Raw genomic sequence first — 244 nt, 5'->3', positions numbered from 1 at the left:
TAATAATAATAATGATGATGATAATAATAATAATGGAAGAGCGTTGTTAGTGTGTATATACTAATATAATAGTAAGAGTGTTTCTGAAGACTAAAAGGGTAGCCAAAGTAGAAGAACTTAAAACAGTGTCAGGGTTGCAATGAGGGTGAGTGAATGAGTGTGACGATGAACATAAGAATAGAGAGCAAGGAGTATATTATTTAACGAAACAGAGGAAAGAACAAAGAGAAAGCGAAAACGAAAG

This window comes from Trypanosoma equiperdum (genome assembly GCF_001457755.1).
Source record: "Trypanosoma equiperdum strain OVI genome assembly, contig: ctg_845, whole genome shotgun sequence".
NCBI classification, from domain to species: Eukaryota; Euglenozoa; class Kinetoplastea; order Trypanosomatida; family Trypanosomatidae; genus Trypanosoma; species Trypanosoma equiperdum.
Note: the sequence above shows the minus strand (reverse complement) of the source record.